This window comes from Phyllostomus discolor, chromosome 3 (genome assembly GCF_004126475.2).
Source record: "Phyllostomus discolor isolate MPI-MPIP mPhyDis1 chromosome 3, mPhyDis1.pri.v3, whole genome shotgun sequence".
NCBI classification, from domain to species: domain Eukaryota; kingdom Metazoa; phylum Chordata; class Mammalia; order Chiroptera; family Phyllostomidae; genus Phyllostomus; species Phyllostomus discolor.
In genome coordinates, this window is record NC_040905.2 from 150,859,756 (window position 1) to 150,874,420 (window position 14,665).

The following is a 14,665-nucleotide window of genomic DNA, read 5'->3' on the forward strand; positions in this document are numbered from 1 at the left end:
AAGGGTATATTTTTGCTTGATCTTCCAGAGGTCTGAGGCACCTAACTATTCTCCCTTTGGTGCCTTATTTCTGCTGCCTTTGCATGTTTGCATCTTGCCTGGTTTTGGCTGCTCTTCCAATGTATTTTATAGTAGAGAGTTTTAGCTGTGACCTAGGTTTGCTGGGAAAAGGAGTTGAAGTTTTGTTTCTCATTCTCCTTATCTGTTGCATTGTTCCAAGGGAGAAAAGGGGAGAAATGATTTTATCTCTCTACAATCAAGTCAAAATTCTTCAAAGTGCATTTTCTCTAATCTTTTATTATGAAAAATTTCAAACATGCAGAAAACTTTAAAGAAATGTATAGTGTACAACCATGTACCCACTACCTATATAGTACAGTTAACTCTTGCTATACTTGCTTTATTACATGTCTATCTACCCATTGACCCAACTGCTGTGTTGATGCATTTCAAAGGAATTTGCAGATACCTGTTCAGTTCTCCACTAAACTGTTCAGCACTCACATCATTAGCTAAAGGTCAATATTTATAATTCTCTTTACTACTTTTTGAGATAAAAATTATATGCCGTGAGATTCATCAGTGTTAATTGCATAGTTTTATGAACTTTTGACAATGAAAACATGGGGTACCCACATCCAGATCAAAGTAAAGTATATTTCCATTACTCCAGAAAGTTCGCTGTGTCTCTTCCTAATCAGTCCCAACCCCTAACCTCAAGAGGCAACCACTCTCTGGCATTTTTTTTTCTCTGTAGATTAGTTTTGCCTGTTCTATAAATTCATGTAAATATAATCACAGACTATGTGTTATTGTATTTTGTGTTTGGATTCTTTCACTTATAATGTTTTTGAGATTCATCTACATTGTTATATGCATAAGTAGTTCATTTCTTTTTATTGCTGAGTTGTATTTTATTATATAATTACAATGCTGAGTTGTAGACAGACATCTGGGCCATTTCCAGTGCTTGACAATTATGAATAAAATGGCAATAAATATTCCTGATAACACATTCTGTGTGTATATGTGTATACACATATTCATTTCTCTTTGAGTAAATACCTAGAATTGCTGAGTCATACAGTACATGAATATTTTATTTATCACAAATTTCTGCAGTTTTCCCCAAAATCTTACATCACTAACAATGGATGAAAATCTCCAGTCTCCAAATTTTTTCCAATACTGGTGGCTTACATGTGTTTTCTTGAATTTATTTCTAAGAATTTTATTTTTGATGCTATTATAAATTGAAGATTTTTATTTCCTTTTCTAATTATTTACTGCTAAGATATAAAAATACATTTGATTTTTGTACTGTGACATTGTATCCCATGAAATGGCTATAATCTCTTGTTAATACTAATTTTATAAATCTTTAGGATTTCCAATGTAAAGAATCATGTCTTATCACAGAAATGTAAATCACAACAACAAGATATCACCTCACACACATTAGGATGGCTACTATTAAAAAACAACAACAACAGAAAACAGCAAGTGTTGGCAAGAACATGGAGATATTGGGACACTTGTGCAGTCTGGTTGGGAGTGTAAAATGGTGGAACTGGATTCTGTCCTAAAACTCTATGTACCTATGTCTGCACTAATCACCCTGTTTTATTCACTACAGCTTTGCAGTATGTTTTGATGTCCGTTAAGGAAAATCCTTCTCTCCCTGCCCATTCTTCTCCTTCTTCAGCTGTCTTCATCCCTTTTCTTTTACTTATGCTTTGGAATCAGTTTGTCTATATCTGAACTGCACAGACATTTAGATTAATTTTGGAATGAATTCTCACATTTGCAATATTGATTCTTCTCATTCAGAAAAACAGTGTATCTCCCCAGTTACTTATGGTTTTTTAAATGTCTTTCAGTGTTTTACCATCTGCTTTACAGGTTTCTTCATTTCTTGAAATATTTACTCCTCAGTATTTGACAGTTATCTTTATTACTATATGTAGAAATTTAAAAATAACATTTTAAAACATTATTTGTAAAGTCTACTTTATTTTACATGTTGACCTCGTTTTGAATGTGTTGAATTATCTGGCTAGTTTTACTAGTTTACAATTTTATTCTCTTGGATTTTCAAGGTACATAAACATGTCATTGACAATCAGTTTGATTGTATACATTCCCATAATTATACATTTTTCTTGTTTCTTTGCATGTTCTAAATCTGTAGAACAAGTATCGATAGTAGCAATGAAAGAGGCATCTGTGCCTCATTCCTAACTGTAATGGAAATTCTTCTAATGTTGCACATAAAAAAATGATGCTTATGTAGATTTCTGGTAGGTACCTTCTAGCTCATATATCAGATAAGACACAAGTTTCATTGCTGTTACACGGTCACAAATAAAAGTAGCAAAATAAATTGGGATTTTATTTCATTTTTCTGTAAAAGTCTAAGCATAAGCATTCCAAGGTTATATAACGGCTTCATAAATTTGGGAACCCAGTCTTCCTTCTATGTTTTTGGTCTGTCATTTTTAAAAACAGCTTTTAACTAGATTTATTGAGACATAATATTTTTATACTACATACCTTAAAGCTTACCCACTTAAAGTAATGTATTTTTATTAAGAACTTTTAAAATAGCTGTCATTTACCTTTTTTATATAACAGGATGGTGTTAATTAAAATTTGTATTATAAAACTGCTAGTGAGGGGGGAGGTCAGAGGGTATAGGGATTGAGCAAAAAGGAAAAAGGACTCACGGACATAGACAACATGGTGGTGATTGCTGGGAGGAGGGGGATATAAGAGGACTAAATGGTAATGGGAAAATATACTAAAGAAAAAATAAACACACATATACACAAAAATGCTTATAAATTATAATTAAGAAGTGATGTCACCAAAATAGTGGAGTACAAGACCCAGACTCCTTCTTGCCACAAAGACCAACAATTAGCTATCCACATACAAAAGTCCTGTAGTACAAAACTGCTCAGAAGTCCACTTAAGAAACTTCAACAATGCAATGGAACAAACACTGAGAATAACTGTGTACAGAGGAAGGAGCTTCATTTGCCCACTGCATCCTATCCTTGAGGCCAGCACCGCTTATCGCCAAGATGGAATTTCCTTTTGTCAATAAATGGAGAATGAGGTGAGCAACCAGCTTCCCTGGCCTTTCAGGGCACTGCAGAAATGACCCACTTCTGTTTCACTCCACCCAGAAACTGGCAGAGCTGAGATGTGTAGAGATGGCTTGGAACAAGGAAGAAGGGCTGTGGCTACCAATATCTGCCATACAGTGAGAGCAACCAGAGTTCACAGTGGCCTGCTCTGTGGAGGACCCCAACAGCTTTTGCCACAGAAGAAACTAATAGCCTGGACAGCCACCACAGACTCCCTGGAGATTTTGCAAGTCCGAGTTTTTCTCTGTTCCCTGAATCCCACTGGACCCCAGGACCTGCACTGAAAGCCCCCCTGGCCTCTGCCACTGTACAGGAGCAAAATGCCAGCCTAGAGCTCACAGTTGATCCTCACAGCTGCGCATATACATGAGGCTAACCCTTCCAGCACCTGCTTACCACTGGTGTGACTCCTGTCATTGGCTCCCAATGACACGTGAATGCCTGTGGTACAAGCTGGTAGCCACAGGACTGCACACCAACAGCCAAGGCCCCCAGAGCTGTTGTGGGCCCAGATCTGGCCCTGTCTCTTGTCACTGGCCTGTACCCCTGGACTCACCTGCAGCTGGCCCCTCCAGCTGGGCTCCTGCACACTCCCAGCCCCACTGCTATCATGGGCCTCCACTGTCATGTGAGACTATGTATTAAGCAAAAAGATCTCAAATAAAAAATATAACTTTTCACCTTAGGAACAAGAAAAAATTAAAAACCCAAGCCCAAAGTTAGTAAAAGGAAGAAAATAACAAAGATCAGAGAGAAAATTAATGAAATAGAGATGAAAGAAACAATAGAAAAGATCAATGAAAACTAAGAGAGTTTTTGAGGGGATAAACAAAATAGATAAAACTTTAGCTAGATTTAATAAGAAATAAAGAAAGGACTCAAAGAAACTTAGAAATTAAAGATTACAACTGATACTGAAAAAATACAAAGAATAATTAAGAGGCCCCTATGGACAGTTATACACTAACAAACTGGACAGCCTAGAAGAAACAGATAAATTCTTAGAACATACAACCAATCAAGACTAAATCATGAAGAAATATAAAATACAAACAGACCAATAATGAGTAAAGAGAGTAAATCAGCAATCAAAAACCTCCCAAGAAAGAAAAGCCCAGGACACGATAACCTCACGGATGAATTCTACCAAATATTTAAAGAAGAATTAGTATCAATCTTTCTCAAGCGCTTCCAAAAAACCTGAAACACAGAGAATACTTCCAAATTCATTTTATAAGGCCAGCATTATCCAGACACTAAGCCCAGATAGGGAAACTACAAGAAAAGAAAACTACGGTCAATACCCCTGATGAACATGAATACAAACATTCTCAACAAAAAATTAGCAAACTAAATTTAACAACACATTAAAAAAATCATACACCATGCTCAAGTGGGATTTATCCCTGAGGTGTAAGGATGGATGGATCAACAAATGCAAGTCAATAAACATGATACACTGTATTAACAAAATACAGGATACAAATTCTATGATCATCTCAATAGGTGCAGGAAAAACAATGGACAAAATCCAAGATCATTTCATGATAAAAATTCTCAATAAAATGGGTGTAGAAGGAACATACCTTAACATAATAAAGTCCATATATCACAAGCCCAAAGCTAATATTATACTCACTGGTTAAAAGACAAAAGCTTTCCCTTTCTAATCAGGAATAAAAGAAGGGTGCCCACTCTCACCACTCTTATTCTACATAGTATTGGAAGTCCTAGGCAGATCAATTAGGCAAGAAAACGATAAAAGGCATCAAAGTCAGAAAGAAAGAAGTAAAACTGTCTTTCTTTGCTCATGACATGATCTTATAAATAGAAAATCCTAAAGACTTCACCTAAAACCTATTAAAACCAATCAACAGTTTCAATAAAGTTACAGAATACAAAATCAACATATAAAAATTAGCTGTGTTTCTATATGCTAACGACAGAACATCTGAAAAAGAAAACAATTCCACTTATAATAGTACCCAAAACAATGACTCTTAAGACTAAATTTAACCAAGGGAGTAAAGGTATGTAAGAAATTGATGAAAGAAACTGAAGAAGACACAAATACATGGAAAGATATCCCATGCTAGTGGAGCAGAAGAATCAATATTGTTAAAATGTCCATACTACACAAAGACATCTATAGGTTCAGTGTAATCCCTATAAAAAATCCAATGTCATTTTTTACAGAAATAGAGCAAACAATTCTAAAATTTATATGCAACCACAAAAAACCCTGAATAGCCAAAGTAGTCTTGAAAAAGAATGACGCTGGAGACATTGCACTTCCTGATTTCAAACTACGCACATTCATACAACCCACTAGCCAAAACCCAAGTAATCCAATTTAGAAATGGGCAAAAAATCTGGAGAGATATTTTTTCAAAGAACACATACTAATGGCCAACAAATACACAGAAAGATGTTCAACCTTGTTAATCATCAGGGAAATGCAAGTCAAAACCACAGTAAGATAATGTCTCATATCTGTTAGGAGAGCTATCCATAGTATCAAATGGACAAGAGATAACAAATGGTGTCAAGGATGTGGAGAAAAGGGAACCCTTGGGCACTTTTGTTGGAATGTAAATACCATACTTTTCACACCACAAGACACACCTAGCTTTTAGGGAGGAAAATAGGAAAAAAATTTTTGAAACAAAAAATGTGGTAAAATATTTAATAACATAATATTTCACCAATGTAAATGTAAAGAGAACTCAACAGCAGCATTAACAACCATTATTCATCCCAAATTTGGGCGGGGGGGGGAATGTGTGTCTTACAGTCTGAAAAATATGGTAGGTGCAGCAACTGTGAAGAACAGTATGGAGGATCCTCAAAAAAATTAAAAATAGAACTACCACATGATCCCTCAATCTAATCTCTGGGTATATATACCCAAAGGAAATAAAATCAAGACTCCAAAGAGATGTCTGCACTCCCATGTTCATTGAAGAATTATTCACAATAGCCAAGATACGGAAACCACCTAACTGTCCATCAATAGATTTTAAAAATGTGGTACATATATATAATGAAGTAGTATTCAATCACAAAAAAAGAAAGAAATCCAGCCATTTGTGACAACATAGATGGACTCTGAAAGAGTTATGCTAATTAGTGGAAGTCAGACAAAGACAAATACCATGTAATCTCACTTATATGTAGAATCTCAAAAGCTGAACTTATTTGCCAGGGGGGTTGGGGGAGGGAAATGAGACGGTGGTCAAAGGGTAAAAACTCCCAGTCATAAGGAGAGTGTGGTCCAGGGATCTAAAACACAGCATAGTGACTATAGTTAAAAATACTGTATTATATATTTGAAAACTGCTATGAGAGTATATTTAAATGTCCTCACCATAATTACAACAATAAAATGGCAAGTATGTGAGAGCTAACCTTATTGTGGTAAGCACTTCATCATACACCCGTATACATGTAGCAAATCATCACATTGTATCTTTAAAAAACAATGTTCCATGTGATTATATCTCAATAAAACTGGAAAAAAGGGACACTAAAAAATCTTAAGAGACCAGATCAGTGGCCCAAAGTATTAACAATTGTACATATAAAAATAAAATTATAATGCTCCACAAATGTTCTCAATGAAGAAGCAGGAAATTTATATGCCCAAAACATCTTACTAAATCTTACCAAAGCAAGTACATACTGATAATTGAATGATTTGAGTTTTAGGCTAAATATTGTTCTTTGGCTGATATTTATTTCACAGCTAACAAAAACCATTGAGAAGACGAAATTTGGCATATGACTCTCACATACAAGACCATTAACAAGCCTATATCAGGGCTCAATCAAACTGAGCAAATACTTCTAAAAATTCCCCTTGTGTGTTTTATTCAGTTATTAAGAGAATTCAAAGCCTCAATTCTGCCACATCTATCCAGCCCAGATGCTCAAAGTACTTGATTTTACTCCAGGGCATAATTCCATATTCAAGACTAGATCTAGAACAGATGGCCACTCCACCTCTTCTATAATCTTGTTGTGCCCTATGAATAAATGAAAAGACTAAAGGGAACACAGATTCTACAACAGGGCCAGAATAAACATTATTACTATTAATACTACTAATAATATTTATTAAGTACTTTTGTGTACATGGTACCCTAATAGCTCTGCACAGAATGAGTCTTGGTGATCTAATGTTCTATGTAGGAACTATGTACATTCTTCATGCTCACTAAAGAGTTTTCAGCCTAAGCAGTGATTAAATAAGTGTCCAGTACTATTCTTGAAGCAGATATAACATCAATTCTTCAGAACTTTAGTGAGACTTATTATGTGTAAGTGCTTTGCCAATAATGAATGACAATGTCTCTGCTCTCCTGTTGGCTATAATCTATTATACTTGAAATAAAAAGAAAAATATGACCTCACAGTTACATGTTAATTTATGTGGTACATACAATACATATTCAGGAGACAAACGAGAGCCAGAATACTACTACTACTACTACTACTACTACTACTACTACTACTACCTGACACTTAGATAGCTCTTGTGATATACGAGGCAATGTTTTGTTTATCCATGTTAACTTTTTAAAATGCTCATCTCAGGTATGTTCCATTATTACACTCATTCTATAAATGGGGAGACTGAGGTGCAGAGGATTAAGTCACTTGCCTGCAATAATATAGCTAATAACTGGAGGATTAGGGCTTTTACCTCTTTTTTTTTTTAAATATATTTTATTGATTATGCTATTACAGTTGTCCCATTTCCCCTCTTCACTTCCCTCTACTCTGTACACCCTCTCCCACCCACATCCCCCCTTTAGTTCATGTCTATGTGTCATATTTATAAGTTCTTCAGCTTCTACATTTCTCATACTATTCTTACCCTCCCCCTGTCTCTTTCCTACCTACCATCTATGTTACTTATTCTCTGTACCTTTTCCCCCTCTCTCCTCCTCCCACTCCCCTGTTGCTAACCCCCCATGTGATCTCCATTTCTGTGGTTCTGTTCCTGTTCTAGTTGTTTGCTTAGTTTCTTTTGGTTTTGCTTTAGGTGTGGTTGTTAATAATTGTGAGTTTGCTGTCCTTTTACTATACATGTTTTTTCTTTATCTTCTTTTCTTAGATGAGTCCCTTTAATATTTCATAAAATAAGGGCTTGGTGATGATAGACTCCTTTAACTTGACCTTATCTGAGTGAATGAAAGCTTTGCTGGATAGAGTAATCTGGGATATAGGTCCTTGTCTTTCATGACTTGGAATACTTCTTTCTAGCCCCTTCTTGCCTGCAAGGTCTCTTTTGAGAAATCAGCTTGCCATCAAGTCTGATGGGAACTCCTTTGTAGGTTACTGTCCCCTTATCTCTTGCTGCTTCTAGGATTCTCTCCTTCATTTTTACCTTGCCTAATGTAATTATGATGTGCCTTGGTGTGTTCCTCCTTGGGTTCAACTTCTTTGGGACTCTCTGAGCTTGTTACAGGGTGCAGCTAAGAGGGGGGACCCCAAATGGGCATTTGAAATGGGGTCCAGAACTCAAGGTGTCCAGGAGATTTTAGGATGTCTTCACCCCCCCCCCCCGCCCCCATCCAGGTGTGGGTTGGGGGAAGGGACAAATGGAGCAGGGCCTTTGAGAGCTGTTTCGCATAGCAACAGCCTTGTAGCTAACCTCTGGTGTGGTCATTTAACATACCTATAGCCTTTGGCTGGTCGCTAAGGTATGTTAAATAGCTGTGGCCATGCTCTGAGCCAGGGGAATGGAAGTAACTACCCCACCAAGGTGTAACTAGGGGGCAGGTCCCCCGAGTTACAGCGCCTGCGTGGGAGCTCGCAGAAGATTGGCTCCATGACATGGGGTCACACCTGCCCAGACCCATGATGGCAACCAGAAAAGCTGGAGAAGACAGCAGATTGAGGGCAAGTGTGCCCAAGTGTAGGAGGAGTCGGAAATGGGGCTGCAGAGGAAGACTGGCGTGGGGATTTAAACCCAGACACGGCAGCGACTGGAGAGAGAACCACGCAGCTTTAGCAGAGTGAGGACTCCCACAGCCCTGCAAGAGAGAATCACCATGCGGCTTTAGCAGAGAATCGCCACTCGGTTTTGGCAGAGTGGCGACCTGCCCCCCCCCCCCCCCCCGCCTTGCAGCCATTGCACAGGGGGAGAACCACGCGGCCTTGACAGAGTGGAGACTCCCGCAGCTCTGAGAGAGAGAGCATGCAGTTTTGGCTGAGTGGGGACTCCCGTGGCCCTGGGAGAGAGGACCACGTGCCTTTGCCAGAGTGGGGACCCCCACAGCTTTAGAAGGGGGAACTACCACCTGGTTTTAGCAGAGATCCTGGCAACACAGCTGAGGGTGCCGGGAACCCAGGGAGGTCTCCCAGTCGAGATCGAGTACTAACTGGGAATAACCAGAGGACTGCCTGAGCCATGGACTTCTATTTCCTTTCCTGAGATACGGTACTCTGGACTGGGCAAAGGGGGGAGGAAGGAAGGACTGTGTCTGTTTGTGGGTGTTTTAAGGGACTTTGGGATTTTGGTGAAGACATTAGGCCACTACTTTAAGTCTGTATAGCATTAAATAAACATTTCCTTTCCTTTTCACAAATCTCTGGCATTGAGAGACGTCTTTCCTCTGGTGGCGGACATAACAGACCTGGGGGCTTCTTTCAGTAATAGTATATCATCCCAGGCTCCCCCTTGTTGTGCTCTGTAACAAGCTTCCTGGACTTCCTGGAAGTCTATTTCCTTTGCCAAAATGGGGAAGTTCTCCTTTATTATTTGTTCAAATACATTTTCAATCTGTTGCTCTACCTCTTCTCCTCCTGGTACCCCTATAATTCGGATGTTGGAATGTTTAAGGATGTCCTAGAGGTTCTTAAGCTTCTCCTGTTTTTTTTTTGAATTCTTATTTCTCCATTCTTTCCTGTTTGGTTGTTTCTTTCTTCCTTCTGGTCCACTCTATTATTTTGAGTCCCAGTTTCCTTCCCATCACTGTTGTTGGTTCCCTGTGCATTTTCCTTCATTTCTTTTATGGTAACCTGCATTTTTTCATCTAATTTGCAACCAAAATCAACCAATTCTGTGAGCCTCCTGATCACCAGTGTTTTGAACTGTGCATCTGATAGGTTAGCTATCTCTTGGTCACTCAAAAGGATGAGTTCTGGGGCACTGATCTGTGCTTCTGTTTGAGCCATCTCTCTCTCTCTCTCTCTTGAACTGGTTGTTCCTGTTAAGGTGAGGGGTGGAGCCTTAGGTGTTCACCAGGGCTGGGCACCCCAGTCGCTAGATTGTGACGTTGTATGTGAGGGTGGGATGGAGAGGGAACAATGGTGGTAGCTCTGTTCTCCGTGGGATCTCAGTCCCTTCTCTGGGATCCTGGGTTGCGTGCTTTGCCTTGCTCCACAATCGCCGCCTCACTGGGTCTGCCAGCTGCCGCTTGCGTACTCAGGGTCCATCTGCTGCGATCTTGCGGGCCCCAGATGCCTTACACGCTCCCGGTTACCTTATGCGCACTGTTCTCCACACCTTGACCTGGGCCTGGCTGCTTATCTCCGCCCCTCCTACCGGTCTGGATAAACAGGTCTATTTCAACTTCTTGGCTGTCCGACTTCCATTCAGATAAATTTTCTGTCAGTTCTGGGTGTTATTCTGCCTCTAAATTGTTGTTGTTCCAATCTTGGTTGTATGTGGAGGTACGGTGCATCCACCTATGCCTCCATCTTGCCAGAAGTCCCCCCGGCTTTTACCTCTTAAACACAAAATTAAAGAAGGGGTTTGTGAACGAGGAAGGCACTAAACTGAATATGAAGGATTTAGAGCAAAGAGAAAAGAGGGAAAGGTATGTAAATAGAGAAGCAGAACTTGAGCAAAGGCAGCAATGGGCATAATATGGGTGAAAATAGGAGAGCTGTATAAAAGATTAGTTGTAAACAGAATAGGGTCAAATTATAAAAGGTCTTACATTTTTAAAAAGGTGTAAGCTTAGATGTAATGCAGTGGGGTTTAGAAAGTCACTGGCAGTATGTTACCCAAGATAGTGGCTCCTGAGCATGCCTACTAGTCCTAGGGCCATAGGTGCAAGGAAGAGAAGACTGACATCGTCTCATCCTGAGAACCACATATCCAGCCATTGCCAGAGTTTCAGTTTTGGCATTAATTTGCTGGTGGCTCTTTATTAGAAAAATTTATTAAGCAGCAGAAATGGTGCCAGTATCAAATGCACATTGTCCCTAAAACACAGTTAGGAAAAACAAATGTCAAACTACCACTAAAGGTCCTAAGTGGTAAGGGGTTAAATACCACTGATGTTGTTAAATACCAAACTGATATTTTGTTATAAAGATTAAATTCATAAAACAAAATGGCAGTGTTTGAAAAACTGTATTCTGCATAATAATCTCTTAGTTAATTTGTTAAATGAAGATTATTGGGCCCCACCAGTTGAGATTTTGAGTCAATAAATTTGGGGTCAAATATTATGCATTCTTATTTAAAGGCAATAAAATCACTGTGGTTAAAACCACAATGAAATGCCACCTCACACTGGTCAGAATGGCCAACATAAACAAATCAACAAATAAGTGTTGGAGAGGATGCAAAGAAAAGGGAACCCTAGTGCGCTGTTGGTGGGATCACAGACTGGTGCAGCCACTATGGAAAGAAGTATGGAATTATGAAGCAAAAAGTCCAAATAAAGTTTTACATCATGAATAAAATAGTGAAAATATTCAATGAATACTTATGAGATAAAGAGTGAGACAATTCAATAAGCATTTGGAAGAAATGACATTTTAAATCTGGAAAAGGTAAATTACATTTAATTTAATTAATATTCTACAATCATTTAGGGTCTTCTCAGTTAAGCATTATTGGTTTGACTTTAGACCACTTAAAACCTTTATTCAGAAATAAAAGAGATTAATTCATTTATTTTGTAGATATTTTTAAAATTAAAAAACTCCTGAAGTGTCTATGGTTTCCAAAGAAACAAAGGAAGGGAATTGTTCTAAATGGGGTACTATTAACACTGGCATAAAATTCTGTAAGTTACTAATTTAAAGGGATGAAGAATGTAGCATTATACATAAGCTCCAGTTATTTGCTATCTTATATCCAGTATCTAAGTCCAAGAACATTATATCTTAAAATTAAGGTCAATACCTAAGGGGATAAGGGGACTTGAAAATATTCTACTACAGGTTGACCAGTGGACTGTCTCCACTGGGACATAAGAGATCCCAACCTACTCACCTATCTAGGGAGATAACCCCAAAAAAATTTACTTGAAAAACTAATATATTAATATATAAAATAATATACTTTAATATATGAGGTCTGTCTGGAAAAAGTTTAGCCATTGTCAATATAATGAGAACAGTTTGCACTACATTGATGTAACCTGGCAGCCAAGGAGAGTGGACTGGAATGCGCATGTGTGAGCAATGACGACTTCACTGTACTAGTCAGTGGGAATGGTAGTTGCCCTTGATCGAGCATGTGTACTGTGTGGCCCTTGCATTCAAAATGACTGAGCAAGTAGAGCAATGAATCTGCATCAAATTTTGTGTTAAGCTTCAACATTCCTCTGTGGAAACTATTCGGATGATTCAGAAAGCCAGAGTTATGGGCAACTGGTGATTGGCAGCTTCATCATAACAATGTGCCCATTCATACATCCCATCTCAAGTGCAAAGTTTTTTGGTGAAATATCAAATCACCCAGGTGACTCAGCCCCCCTACAGCCCAGATTTGGTGCCCTGTGACTTCTGGCTTTTCCTAAAACTAAGATTGCCTTTGAAAGGGAAGAGACTTCAGACCATCAATGACATTCAGGAAAAAAATGACGGAGCAGCTGATGGCGATTGGGAGACCTGTGTGAGGTCCCAAAGTGCCCACTTTGAAGGGGACTGAGGTGTCATTGTCCTATGTACAATGTTTCTTGTATCTTGTATCTTTAATAAATGTCCCTAGTTTTCATATTACATGGCTGGACACCTTCTGGACTGACTTATATGTTTTATATATATATACACACACACACACACACACACACAGCAAGTACAATTGTGTACATTAAATAATAGTGGGATTATATGGGAAAGGAGACACTGGTGATGTTTTATTCCATTGGAGGACACAGTTTAACTTCATTTCATAAAGATTACATAAATTGAAAACATTTTATATATTTAAGTAAATTTCTACTGCTATGATATGCTAGTTTTTAATAATGCAAGCCATCTGAAAAGAAAAGTACTATGAGAAACTTAATCTCATCCAAGATTGCCTAAAAAAAAGGAAAAGAGCCCTGACTGGGTGACTCGGTTGGAGGATCTCCCAGAAAGGTTGTGGGTTTGATTCCAGTTGGGGCAGGTATGAGAGGCAACCAAATGATGTTTCTCTCTCACATTGATGTTTTTCTCTGTCTTTCCCTTCCTCTCTGTTTAAAAACAGTAAGTATGTCCTTGTGAGAATTAAAACAAAAAGAAAAGAACATTGTAATTTCAGGAGAGTCATTCTCCCACTTATTTTTATATTTTATTATTTTTATTTTATTTGTAATCCTCACATGAGTATATGTTTACCAATTATATTTGGCGGGGGGAAGAGAGAGGCGGGGGTGGGGAAAGACACACACACACACACACACACACACTAATGTGAGAGAAGAGAAACATCAATCAGTTGCTTCCCGTATGTGCCCTGACTGGCACATACCCACAACTTTTTTATGTACAGGACAGGGCTCCAACTAACTGAGGTCATCCAGCCAGGGCTTCAGTTCTTATTTTTAAAAGCCAAAAGAACTATTATTAAAATTTCACATTCCTAATGGAAATTTAATTTGACTAATTAGTGATCATTATAGCACGTGACTCTTTTGAAAGGTGCTATGGTGCACAGCGTGGGAGCAGAGATTAGTAAAACATGTCCTGGACTTTAAGGAATGCTGAATCTATCTAGTGGCAACAGATATTTTCGCTAAATATAATACACACCAGAATAAACAGTACTAAACAGAGGTGTAAACAACTCACAGTGGGATTAAAGGGGGAGGAGTGATCGCCAGATACCTAGCTCTCAGTACCTTGTTTCTCTGAAAGTAGAGCTGCTGCTCCTCAGTTGTTTTCCTGGAGAGTTGAGGGAGAAATAATGCCTGAGTGCATGGGACCAGAGGTCTAAAAGCTCTTTTTAAAGACTTTCAAACAAATCACCAGTTTAGGCTTATATCTGTCCTTCCTCCATCACCCTCCACTTCTGTGGTTCCTTGTGGAGCCAACTCCTGAGCATTTCTGGGGTTTTTCAGCTTTCAGATAATTTCTAGATGGGTATCCCGTGCATGCACCTGGGCTTGTCTCCTTTTGTTCTGCTAAGTCATTTGCCATTCCTCTATCTATTCCATGTCTTGATAGGTGATGGATTGGGATTCAGATGCCTCCTAGCTTTAATGAACAAGTTTCTGTTTGTTTTTGCTTGGATGATTTTCAAAAGGACAGTGCAATGGAAATTACTCAATTCTTTC

The 14,665-nt window shown here is 38.5% G+C and overlaps 1 protein-coding gene across 1 annotated transcript in view; it reads right to left on the bottom strand.

Annotated features, from left to right (window-relative positions):
- Positions 1-14,665, bottom strand: part of CNTLN (centlein) — a 307,559-nt gene that overhangs the window by 20,177 nt on the left and 272,717 nt on the right.